Source organism: Rattus rattus, chromosome 5 (genome assembly GCF_011064425.1).
Source record: "Rattus rattus isolate New Zealand chromosome 5, Rrattus_CSIRO_v1, whole genome shotgun sequence".
In the NCBI taxonomy this organism is placed as follows: Eukaryota; Metazoa; Chordata; class Mammalia; order Rodentia; family Muridae; genus Rattus; species Rattus rattus.
Window position 1 is genome coordinate 16,111,042 of NC_046158.1, and position 12,757 is coordinate 16,123,798.

The following is a 12,757-nucleotide window of genomic DNA, read 5'->3' on the forward strand; positions in this document are numbered from 1 at the left end:
TGCCATCTGCCTTTGCCCATGTAGACACTTTTGCCTACATATTTTTCCTGCTTTCCTTTACCCTTATCTAATTTTGATTTCTTCAAGAATTTACAGGAGTATTCATCTCCACACTGGGCCTCAAAACATCCTAAAGTTCATCTTCTATGACCCTTGCTTGTTGGACTGAACTGACTGTAAGGATCAATTTTCTCTGCTGAATCATATGCCCCATCAAAGCATGAATTCACTTAAGTTTATTTAACAAACATACAAATGCTATTCCAAAAGCTCAGCAGCATTCTGAGCCTTTGCAAACATGAACTCCTTTAAACTGGACATGGTGACATATGCCTGTTACCCTGTATTCAGAGGAATGAAAAAAGATTGTGACTATGAGGCCAGTATGAGCTAGATAGCAAGGTTCTATAGACAGATAGATAGATAGATAGATAGATAGATAGATAGATAGATAGATCCTTATTGCAAGCAATGCAGTCAGTTCTATTATTAAATGTGACATAAAGATGAGGAAACTAGGGCACAGTAACATTAGAGCTAAATCATCAGTTTATTTCCTATGAAAAGCTCAGAGACTCTATAGATAGATAGATGATAGATAGATATAGATAGATGATAGATAGATGATAGATAGATGATAGATAGATGATAGATAGATAGATAGATGATAGATAGATAGAGATAGATGATAGATGATAGATAGATAGATAGATAGATAGATAGATAGATAGATGGATGGATGATGATGGATGATAGGTAGATAGATAGATAAATATATAGATAGATAGATGGATGATAGATAGATAGATGATGATAGATAGATAGATGGATGATAGATGGATGGATGATAGATAGATAGATAGATAGATGATGATAGATAGATAGATAGATGATGGATGAGATGGATGGATGATGGATAGATGGATGATGGATGGATGGATGGATGATGGATGAAGGATGGATGATTGGAGGATGGATGGATGGATGGATGAATGGATGGATGATGGATAGATAGATGGACAATGGATGGATGATAGATAGATGGATGGGCGATAGATGGATGATAGATAGATGATAGATAAATAGAAGATAGAGAGATAGATGATAGATAGATAGATGATGATAGATAGATAGATAGATGATAGATAGATGATAGATAGATAGATGATAGATAGATAGATAGATGATAGATAGATAGATGATAGATAGATAGTTGATAGATAGATAGTTGATAGATAGATAGATGATAGATAGATAGATAGATAGATAGATAGATAGATAGATAGATATTTAAAAAACGAAACCTATCTTAGGGCTTGGGGTATGGCACAATGGTAGAATGTTGTCTAGCATATACAAGGCCCTTGGTTTGATCCCAGCACTCACGTAGAACCAAAAAAATGTTAATGTTTTTCCAGTTGTCTCTTCTGTTCCCAATCTCAGAGGGAGGGTTTGAGTTTCCCACTGGGCAGCACCACTCTTCAAGAGGTCATGAGTTCAACCAAAAAAAAAACCATCTTGAGGGATCCAGTTGTCTCTTCTGTTTCCCAATCTCAGAGGAGGTGTCAATATATAATAAATAAATAAATCTTAAAAAAAAAAAAAAAAAAAAAAAAAGAGTTTCCCACTTCCCAAGGCAACTCAACTTCTGGAGACTGAAGAAAGGGTGTGGCCAAGGCAACATAGGGGGATACAGTGCAAGCTGGCCTCTGTCTAGCTCTGCTGTTATATCCACATGCCTTGAGGAGGGGTCTCAATATGGACCTCTCAGTCTGTGAGGGATATGTGACTGCCTCAGATATCCTTCTCATCCTTATCAGAGGATTGTGAGTATGAGGCCAGACTGAGCTGCCTAGCAAGACCTGATAGATAGATAGATAGATAGATAGATAGATAGATAGATAGATAGATAGATGATAGATGAATGATAGATAGATGATAGATAGAAAGATAGATAGAAGGAAAGAAAGAAACAAAGAAAGAAAGAAAGATAGATAGATAGATAGATAGATAGATAGATAGATAGATAGATAGATCGACCCTATGGTAAGCATATGCAGTCAGTTCTATTATTAAATGTGGTCTCATCCCCACAGTCAGGTGCCTGCCTGGACTCCTGGGAACTTTGAGATTTTGAGACTTCTTGCCCTCTATCTCCATTTACCTCCATTTGTGCAGAGTCACCTGCTTCTTCCCCCAAGCCCCCAGGTTGTAGAGGGATACCTCAGTTTCCCTTCCTTCTCATGGTTCTTTCCATTTCCATGTCTTTCGTTCTCCTAGGCTCTGTCTGACTGCCCTTCTTCTCTACTACATCCCCTGGGGTGTGTCTTTCTCAGAGCTCTTCTCTGTCTTCCAGCCCAATTTGCTCTTTTTGTGGTTACCTGGTGTGTCCAGGAATGAGCATGGGATTGCTTGCTGCCTTCACAGAATGAGAGAACCCTTCTGTGTCAGGGCAGCTTCGGAGCCCTTTCACCCATGGCATCCATCCCAAGAGTTAACCCCCCCCCAGCTCCCACTGCTCCCACTGCTTCTTAGAGCCCCTTCACCCAACCCGGGGAGCAAGAACCCTTAGGGTCACATGGGCAGGGTGTCTGTCTGCTGCCCCAAAGACCAGGTCTCTGTGGTTTCTCTTAATGAACCAGCCTTCAGTGACACATTCATTATTCCCGTTCAGAGTCAAAACTGATTAGTTACACTTACCGTCGCAAGATGTAATGATTTTATTGTTTATCTTCAATTTATTTTGATTAACATCTCCGTTCTTTTCATTGCAAGTGCAATTAGGTGCAATCTAACAGCGACTACTTTAATTTTGTTGAAATTAAGATGAATAAGTGACGGCTTATGGTGCTTTGTTTAACAAATAAATCATAGTTAAGAGGAGTGTATTAGTAATAAATGGGGGGGAAAAGACAGCTTAATTAAAATTCACGGAGCCAGCCTCTTGATGAACATCCAAAAACCAAATCTGGATTCCAAAAATCGGAAGAAGCTGAGGGTTAGAAAGACCCTTGCTGCCTCTGGACATGAGGATCAGAAAATGACAGACGGACTGATCCTGTTTTTGAAGCTGCTGCTGAGAGAAAAGCTTGCAGAATATTATGGTCCTCCTAAGAAGGTCTTACTTTGTTACTGGGAGAAACTAGGAAGAAACAGATGTGGAGCAAGGAAAAGAGGCCTTATCACCCACTAAGAAACCAAGGGCAGTCCACATCCTGATTCCCTTCTGGAGACCACTATAAACAGGGGACAGGTCCCCGCCCCCATCTGTGCATATGGGGAGGGCCAGGTCACCCAGCCTGGGGAGTCCCTGCAAAGCCCAGACCCCAGGGCAAGTGAGCTCTCCTCCCCGCTGGGCTGAGAGGGACTTCCCCATCTCTTGATTTGGAAACAAAGTGCAGAAAGTCAGCCCTGGAAAGTTTCCCCGTGTGAAGTTTAAAAGCGCCTGTGCCGGAGAGGCCGGCTTTGAAGCAGCTCGCGGGCCCCTCGGCAGGCTCCTGCGAGTCAGAGGGCCGGCCTTGCCTCAGATCCGCCGTGCCTGCCTCCGCAGGGCTGGGAAATGGGAATTGTTTTTAAGTTGAAAAATTACTTGCTAAAGGAGCTAACTCCTTTACCACCGCCCTTCTTTTGTTCTCAGCTGTCTCCTTCTTCACTCTGCCTTCTCTTTCTTTGCCTCTACCTTTTAGCGAAAAAGAACCAGCAGGCCCTAGTTCAAACCCTAGAACAGGCGCGTGACTCTGGGCCAGGGGGGTTCACCTTTCTGGACCCTAGCCGTTTATCAGAAAAGAGACGGTAACCGTGCCCAAGAGGCAGGGACGACTTGAAGGCTGGCAGGTTACTGCACGAAAGTACCTGACACCTACTTACCTGGCACGGAAGAGTTCCTGAACTCTCTATAGACCTTTCTGCCTGCTGCTGGTTACTTCTCCACAGCAAGTCTCCTCCTCCGTGGCTCATTTGAGTCCTGCTTTCTTTTCGACCATCTGAATGGAAGCTTTATTTTGTTTCCGTCCTCCCAGTAAGTGTTACCGAAATGTCTGCCTCACACCAAGGGCTGTGCTACACCCTGGGAACCTAATAGGTAAACCAATTCAAGACAGGCCTACCCTCAGAGAACTTCTAGTCTCAAACACTCCGTGAGACTCCTTCCTGGATGCCCTGGGTCCTGAAGTGTCTACAATTGTTTTGTGAGTGCAGGAACAATAGCCAACACAGGGCCTGGCATGTGGCAGAGGCTCCCCGGCCATGGGACAGCTCCTATGTGCCTGACTTGCACAGAGAACTAACCCTGGATATGTGCTCTTAGGAAGGACACTTGGGTAGAGAAAGAGATGACAGAGGTAGACAGTGCTTAAGATAGGCTGGTGGGGAACGAGAAAGTCTAAAGGCAAAAGGCATGTCTTTGCTGGACCTGGCTTCTTCCGGTTCAGAAACATGAACCCGGGACTGAACTGATGGGAGATTAATATGAGCAGTTCCCACCACTGACATCCAGAGTCCTACAGATCCATAGGGCACGCCTCCTCAGCCTGGACCACTTCTTTAGCCCCATTCTCCTCCCCCACACTCCAGCCTTGTTGGAGGCATTCTGACCGTGCTGGTTCTGTCTCTGTGCATTCCACAGTTTTCACCCATTCCTTTAGCGTCCCTTTCTAGTTGACTGCAACCCCTAGCTTCCCCCTCAGGTCTCCGCTTTGATGGCCACCTTGAGAATGTCCTTCCTGATCCCATCTCACTTGATCCACCACACCCATCTGCTATCATGACAGTATCCCTGCGTGCTGGCCTGCCTCCCCTACTAGGAGCCAGAGCATAAAGGCAGAAGCCATCCCTGCCTTGTGAGTTGCTGTCCCTTCCACAGAGCCTGAATGAAAGCTAGGGCAGAGTGGAAAGCTTCATAGACTGGCACATTAGACAAACCACCACGAATACCAACTCTAAAAGAAAAATTGGTAATTGTTTCTATATCCAGGAAGCGAGCTTGGGGGAGGGGAGGGGTGTTACCTACCCAAGTAAGTGAATTTGAACTCACTTCTGTTTGACTCTGAAGACTCCGTCTAGGAAGTACCTCTTGATGCTTAAAACCCAATCATGGGGCCTGGTAAGGAAAATCCAGCAGGTGACACAGCCTGGGATATCAGACCCAGCTCCGGACTGTGCCCAACCAAAATCTGGAATAGGCGTTAAGACACCACAGTCACGAGTCAGGAGAGGCTTTGGAGACCCCAGAAGAAATCACCCTTGACACTCCCTGCTAAATTAGTCTCAGGGTGCCCTGGTCGCCAAGCAGCTGCCACAGTGGCTGCCGCATTTGCAAATGTGTGAGGTTCAGAAGGGGATCCAGAGCCACTGGCACACCTACTTCCAGACCCTGCTTCACAACCGTCCTTATTTATTAGCGTGTATTAAAGATAATGAAACTGCAATGGGGTTGGGGGGCAGGGGTGACTTGTCCAAAGTCCCAGAGCAGGGAAACGACTTGAGTTGGATTCTGGGGACCTCTGCTCCAAATAGGAATAAGAAAGAACAACCAAATCTTTCCGAGCATAGGGAAAAGGGGGTAGTGAGTGGCAGGGGAACGGCGGGGATTGGGGGGGGCATAGAAATGAAAGGGAGGGAGAAAATGGTGAAAATGAGTGAGGGGTAAGGGGTAAGAGAGGCAACCCCACCTTGGGAAAGAGGCGCAGCAAGGAAGAGCTAGAGACGCAGGGAGGGATCGCAGAGGACAGCAGACAAGAAGATCGACAGACACCGGGGATGGAGGGAGACGGAGTGAGGCGGGACGAGCCAAACGGGGAGCGGAGCCGGCGAAGCCAGTGACGGGGCAGGGCAGGGGGCGGGGGGTTGGGGGGGCGAGGAGCCCAGCGGGCGCGGGACGGCGGCGGGCGGGGCGCCCAGGCCAGGACGCTGCGGCGCGGTCGCCTCCTCCCGACGCTCCCGCCGGCCCGGCCGCCCCCTCCCGCGCCCCCAGCCTAATGACCGCGGCCGGCCCGAGCCCACTGGAGGCGGCCGTCTGCTGGCAGCTCGGGGCTCACGGGGACGGCGCGCCACAGTCAGGGTGGCAACTCCTGGGACTCCGCGGACCCTGATTGATTTGTCAGCTCAGGCGAGCCAGCAGCTACTCCGATCGCTGTGCTGCCCGGGCTCCCGGGCCGGCCCCTCAGGCTGGAGCGCCCTACTGGCCCCAGGAGGGAGCCCCTGGTCTCCCGACCCGCGCCCCGGCGCCCCTCCCCTGCCCCCTGCGGGCATCGCCAGGCCCCAGGGCTGCCCTCCGCCCCGTCCCCCCTCAGGGCACCGTGCCAGCCCCTCCAGCGTTCACCCTGCTGCTGCCCCCCAGTCCCGCACCGCCGTCCCTTGCGCCCCGGCCCTGGCCCGGGGCCGCCCGCAGAGCCGGCCACACCCGCTGCCGAGGGCTCACCAAGGTAAGAAGCGCCGGGACTGGGAGGGCTGCGCGTAGGGCGCTGAACTGGGCCACCGCGGGCACCCGCAGGTCGTCACTGAAGCTGCGGCTGCCACCCAGCCCGGAACTTGCAAGGGCCCGTCAGGGATACGAGATGAATTGTGAATTGAGACCCTGGAAGGAACTGGGTGATAGTTACCAGTCTTCCAGCCCTGGGAGTGGAGGGTCTGGCTTTTGGGTACGGAGCTCTAGTATCCGCCTCTTTTAAGGAATTCAATCCCTCTCTCAGTCTCTGAAGTCACCATTTCCTGGTATCTCTTTAGAGGAATCACCCCATTTCGTCTCCTTTTCCCAAACAAGAAATAGGTCTCTATTCCTCTTCCAAACTAGCCTATTTCTCCCAATTAAGAAGAGGTTGATTCCTCTTTCTCACTCAATTTACAAAGATTTTCTCTCTACCCACAATTTACAACCATCTCGTCTGTAGCAACCTCCCATTGAAGGCTTAGACGCGCTTTTCTGTTGCCCCTTTACCCCACTTAATTAGATGTGCAGTTCTTTAACTCAGGGCAGGAGACTGGTGTTTTTCTGGTGTGGAGGGAACTCAGAGATACTTTTCACTCAAAGCTGGGTACCAGAAGTCCATCTCTACCAGAACAGCGACAGCTGCCCAGTCCCAGTCAGGTGCATGAGTATTTGTTTCCAAGGGGCAAGAAGGAAAGACCTTACCCTCAAACAAAGAATTAAGGCCAAGGGAGGCTGTTTTAGCATCTTCCATGGCAGAAGACTCTCAACCTCTGGACAGGGGGCCATATCTCGCTTCCCTCCTGCACCTCCTTAACTTTAAAGTACTTTAATGAACACACAGAGAGAAATCATTTGTTTTTCACTGCGTGGTGAGCAGTCTACAAAAAGAAATAGGAAAGGAGGGAGAAAGCCTTAACTCTGATCCCCGCAATTAGTTCCCTGGGATGAGGGGGGGCAACCCGGGAGCCTCAGTTCTTCAGACACAAAAGCATTTAGATCGCTTTAGACCGGTTAATCCTGAGTCTGGCTCGGGTCTCTTTTGTTTCCCAACTCCATTGTGGGTTTTGTGCAGTTTCTCTCTGTTCGAGTGATTGACTAGCCAATGGATGGTAATTATCCAAATGTCCCCTCTGTCCTTTGACTGACTTCTCTGTATTATGGGCAACTGTCATGCATTCTGTCATTCCATATCATATTACACGTATTATCATATGAAGTCCCCCTCCTTTAAAGGAGGGGGCCTTAGCCCAGATGCTGCTGCTTTTAGAAGGAAGGGCCCCGAATAATTTGTGCTGGGCACAATTTGCAATACAGAACAGGGGACTCCGGAGATGGGAGGTTCTGCAGGTAATTTTTTTTCCTGGCTGGGGGTAGGGGTGGTCTCTGGGGTTAAGGTTCTAAGGACTTGTGCTGGGAACTTGTAGTAGGTTTGCCAGATGTATTCTTTGGGTCAGATCCCTAGAGTGATTTGAATGGGTCTGTGGGTTCCTTGTGGAGAAACTTAGAACCAGTTTTTGAGCCCTGGATATAAGAAAATTCTACATAACTGGTTCCTTTTGGGGTAACTAGATCATAGTGGCACATGCATAGGAAACCACAGCCCTTGGGATTCTAAAATGCACATTGTACCTGTGGCCCTTTACAGGATAAGTCCTTGGACTCTTGTCCCAGTTTGCTGCCAAGCAGCTTGAGTACTGAGGAACCCACATGTATATATTTCAAACCACCACATACGAATGCTAAAGCTTTGAGAAGGGACCAGCTTTTCTTGCAATGCTTTTGCACAGTAAACTTAGTGCCCCTTGGTGCAATTGTGTGTGCCATCACTTAAGAGGAAGGCAGGATTTATAACAAGGAGGCTTTGCAGACAGAGACTCTGGGGTCCTCTGAATCTGTGGACAGAACTAAGCCTTTCTTCTGCTAAAATGTGAAAAAAGTGTTTTATTATTGCAATGGATATGAAGTGCTGCCCAGATGTACAGCCTCCCAGTTAATTACCTTGTTCTTCATCAAATATATGAGCAATAAATTCTCCAGGAAGGAGGTGTGTGTGTGTGTGTGTGTGTGTGTGTGTGTGTGTGTGTGTGTGTGTCTGCGTGTGTGTGTGTGTGTGTGTGTGTCTGTGAGTGTGTGTGTGTGTGTGTGTGTGTGTGTGTGTGTGTGTGTGTATCTGTGTGTAAATGGATGGATAGATGAATTCAGGAGCGAGAACAACTCACATTCTTTTTAAGACCACAGACAGACCATTTTATGGGAAGCTTGATATACTGCTGAAAGATGCTTTGAATTTTTCAATGATCAAATATACATGATCAAGCTGTGCATGTTAGGGTGGTGAGGTGTGCTAACGGTCAATGGCTATTGATCAGGCTGTTAAGTATTTCTGTTCAGTTTTAGAAATATAGATAGATCCCAGATGATTTAAAGAATTGGATAACTAAGATACTAGCATTTGGTTTCTTTGGCAAAGAGAAATGGCTAGTCAACTGAAAACATCGCTACCATTGCTTAACGTTCCAACTGAAAAGAAAGGAAGAAAGAAAGACCTTGGAAAATGGGAATTTCATTAGACATGTTCAAAAATGAAGTAAAAATATTCCAAATATCTTATTTGTGGTCTGCCCAAAGCAATCACTTTACTTGACCCAGCCTTGTTCACAGGCTCAGAGTTTACATCTGTCTGTCTGTCCATCCATCTGTCACTAACACACACACACACACACACACACACACACACACACACACACAATTTTGCAACCAGTTTTGACCCATGCTGATGCATGACTGAAGAGATGGAGAGAGAACCATTTCTTGGGGTTCCTCCACCCTTTGCTTAGGAACCAAGCTAACTAGCCACATGGCTTTCCCCAATTAACTAATTTCTCGTTAATCTAAAGATCTATTTAGAAAGGTGTGGATTGGGTGAAGGATAGAGATTTAAAGATAATCTCTAATTGGTCTGGAAAATTTAGTCCATGATACCTAGGAACACCCCCCACTTCCTTCTTTTATACCCTCCTCTCCCGCTCCTTTTCCTGTCTTTCTATCATTTTTCCTTCTAGAAATTAAAAAGTGGACTTGAGAGAAAGGAGTTGCATTTTGTCAGACACCTGGGGGAGGAGAAGGGAGTGAAAATGAACTTTAAAATTTTTATTGTTATATAGCAATCTTATTTATAAATGAGCCAATTAGCTATTTTGTAAGAAACTCACATTCAGGGAAATCATCTCTCATGCAGACTGTGAAACTTAAGCATACAGACAGGATTGATAGTTGGAATTTATTTTTATACCTTAAAAAGACAGAGTGTAGATTTTTAGTTCTTTTCCCTATCTGTAGAACATTCTTTTCAGCTATGTACACCTCACCAAAGGAGCTCAGACATCCCTATTGATAAATCCCCCCTTGAGATGGAACCAAAATTGGACTCTCTCTCTCTCTCTCTCTCTCTCTCTCTCTCTCTCTCTCTCAGAAAGAAAGAAAAAAGAAGAAGAAAAAAAAGGTTGATCCATCCTGAAACGGATGAATCAGCTCTGATTGGGTGGACATGCCCTTTCACCTCATTGTGTCTGACCTATCACTTAATTAATCTCTCCCAGATGCAGAGCTGTTGACAATGCCAACGATAAGCAGTATTTGGAACAAAGCAGGAAGCTTTTAAAAGAACAAGCCACAGTGAGGTTTGAGGCTCTTAAAGATGTGTAAATCATCAGCTTTGGAGAGCCGAGTTTGTTAGAACATAGCTGAATGTCAGAAATGGTCCCATGTTTGCTTGAAACTTCCTGTGCCTTTCAAGTCACTGATGTCTATGTAGATTCATTTTCTGCCTCTCTCCTCTCTGCTCCTGCCTCACTTTCTTCTGCCTGTCCCTCTGTCTGGATTCAGATTATCTATGGCTAGTTTCCTGAAAACTGTCCTTTGCTTCTTAGCCTTGTAATGGACTCTTCAGATCCTTTTTATACTGTTATGGCTAACAAGGTGGCCAGCTTCAGAGGCTTTGAATGACAAAATATTGACCGCATTGGCTAGTACCTACGAACGTTTGTGCTGGAGACACCTTGGTGACATGCAGAGGACATGCATTAATTAAACAACTTGCTAATTGCTGTTTAAGATACTATATAGGGAAAATAAAATGGTTTATAAAAGATGACAATCTGAAGAATTCATAATTTTTTTTTTTTTTGCTGAAAAGATTGTTCAAAAACAGATCCCAGAAACTGCTTTTACTTGTCATCAACTACTCAGCTTCAGTTAATGGTAATATATGGTCTGGGACCCTTAGCTGAGCCTCAGTGATGGAAGAGCTGTGTTGGGTCTGGTGCAGGTGGCACTGTTTAATAAGCAAGGGAAGAGTGGGTAATGCTTGCACAGAGAAGTAAATGCAAAATAGATCACTCTAATTATGGCTGCCCCCAGAAATGAATGCAAGCTGAACCGGTCAACTGATTGGGAAGTTCCAAACAGATCCAATTGTCCACTGCCTCCCCTCCTCCTCCTTTCCCTCCTCTCTCCTTCTCCTCTTCCTCTTCTTCTTCCTTTTTTCCTTATTCGATTTTGAGGGCTGACACAGTGGTTTGAGTCAACTTGGAAACGCTTGTATGACTACAAACAGGCACAAATTAAAAACCCGTGTCTGCCAACCTATCAATGTCTGCCTTAACTGTCTAAGACCCCTTTATTGAAGGGTCAACTTCAGTGACAGTACAGGATCATCTGAACACCTATTCCTGCCAGAGACACCCACGAGCTCACTGAAAACTAGTTTTCATATTTCACGGCAGAGTAACAGAGATTTGTTTTTGTTTTGTTTTGTTTGAATCTCTTTTTGCTTGAAAAAAAAATGAGTCTATAGGAAATCAAAGTGTGAATACTTAAGCAAACAGAATTTCCCATATACCTGCAAGGGCTTTAATGATTTCCATTCATGCAAAGATAATCAAGGGGACATTAGTTGTTTTAATTAATGGGAGAATAAAAATGTTGGGGGAGGGGGAGCCTAGGGGCTGGGCTTTAGCTGAAGCATCTGTGGGAAATGACTCATTTCTCACCTAAGGAGACAATGGCAGCTTCCCTGGACAGCAATAAAGATTTGCTAATCAGACCCAGGGAAAAGTTGGGCTGGTCTTTTGCTAAGAGTTCTGGATGAGATAGTAGTTGACTTCTTTCTCTCCCAAACTCACTATTCTGGTTGGAAGGTTGGAAAACCTTCCAAAACCTGAACCCACACCAAGGAGAGGAAGTTTCTGGACTCCCAAGGAAGGTACAATTTAAGTTGAAGTCTAGTATGATCTGGGATGGTAAAATCATGTCAAGGTTGGAGAGCACAAACCAGGATCCCTTGGTTAGGATAACAGAAAGGATAGGGTTGAATGGGGTGCTAGGTGTGGGATGACTTGTAAGCAGTAGTAGTGTCGGAAAATGGTACAGTCTTTTAGCCTTTGGTGGAGGATCCCTGGAGAAACCAAACTCAGAATCTTGAGGCAAAACCTCTTTCTGTTCTGTGGAAGTAGTTACCAAACCCACCTTCAGGCTAGTGAACCATAGCTGGGCACCCCAATCTATTAATACTGGTGTATGTGAAACTCATAAAAGATTTATTAGAGAAACTTGCATTCAGAATGGAATTTAGGGTGTCTTGCATTCTGAGAGGGATGGTGGAGATGCCTTCCAATAAAGAAAGACGGGTGGGAAAATTTCCCAGTATCAAGTGCATGCAATTAGAAGAGATGTCAGCCACCTGGTGGTTCTTCTACTTCCTCTCCCATCACCACATCCCTACTTCCTCCTACAGAATCTTCCTGATTCTCATTTAAGTAACTAAGCTTCCCTATGTGGGAAAATTTTATTGCTCTCTTTAATCTGAAAGACTGAGAGCAGGAGCTAGCAAAATGTCCTTTTTAGGACTGACTGTTATTCTGGACTAAGTTAAAAAGAACTGACCCTCTGGATACAAGATGTCCTCGTAGCACATGAAATGCAAGGCCTCTTGTAATATTCACTTTCCTTTTCATTCCAGGGCAGCGTGTATCTTTTTGTGGAAATTAGCTGGAGGAAGGAGGAGAATGCAATTAGCTATTGTGTATTTTGTTGCAATTGTTCTTTAAGAATAATTTGATCTGACAGATTTATATTGTTGGCAATGTTATTTGAGGAGGGCCCAGATACAAACTTTCCACACCCTAGTCAATAATGGTAAATTGTTTTTGCTGAAGGTGAATAATCTCTGACCTAGAATTCGTATTTCTTTTACCAATTCCCTGTAATAAAATTGAACATTTTGTCACCACTTTGAAAAACACTGCCAAACACCTTAAAACACATGTCACA

General features: G+C 45.5%; 1 protein-coding gene across 1 annotated transcript in view; it reads left to right on the plus strand.

Annotated features, from left to right (window-relative positions):
- Positions 1-6,035: 6,035 nt before the first annotated feature.
- Lhx2 (LIM homeobox 2) overlaps positions 6,036-12,757 on the plus strand; it is a 30,219-nt gene continuing 23,497 nt past the window's right edge. Inside the window, exon 1 of the mRNA XM_032903223.1 lies at positions 6,036-6,422. The gene's annotated coding sequence lies outside the window, so the exon portion shown is untranslated. The remainder of the gene's footprint in view (positions 6,423-12,757) is intronic.